A 757-nucleotide genomic window follows, 5' to 3' on the forward strand; every position below is an offset into this window, starting at 1 on the left:
TATATTCATTTCACTCTAAAATTAATTAATCATTTAGCGACTAAACCATTTATTTGTCGCCAAAACTTGTAATTGAGCGACTAAATTTTTTTTGGTCGGGAAAAATTTAATAAACGAAAACTAAATTTGTTTTTGTCACGAAAGGTTAATATTTATAGACTAATTTATTCGTAGCCAAAGAGTAACATGAAAAATATAGCTGTTATTTGGTGACTAAACCTTTTTTTGTTGGCAATAATTAGCATTCCGCGACTAAAAGACTATTTAGTAGCCTAAAATCTAGACTTATGCCGACTAATAAATTTTTAGTTGCCAAAAAGTGGTATATTCGGCTTCTAAATTCTTTTTAGTTGCCAATAAGTAATATATGTCAACTTAAAAAATTTAGTCACTACAGCTTAACCAAACACCGGCTAATACATTTTTTAGTTGCCAAAAGGTTAACTTTTGGCGACTAAAATCCTTGAAGTCACCAAAAGTGTAAATTGTTGTAGTGTATATACAAGCAAATGTAGTAAGTTTTCAAAAATTTCAAAAGCCTTGATCATACCTTCTCATTAAAAGTTAGCTTTCTCTTTTCTACACGATAAGCCCTCTAGCCTCATTTGCCCTTTTCCTAATTTCTAATTATTTATTAGTTTTTAAAAAAGATGACAAAAAAAAAATGAGATGGAAAATATTAAGTTCCTGATGTGAACTTAAAAAAATAGCTACAAGAAGATAAATAAGAAAAAAGAATTTAATTAATCTATTTCTA

The sequence above is a fragment of the Camellia sinensis genome, chromosome 11 (assembly GCF_055761805.1).
Source record: "Camellia sinensis isolate YWXY chromosome 11, ASM5576180v1, whole genome shotgun sequence".
Lineage (NCBI taxonomy): Eukaryota > Viridiplantae > Streptophyta > Magnoliopsida > Ericales > Theaceae > Camellia > Camellia sinensis.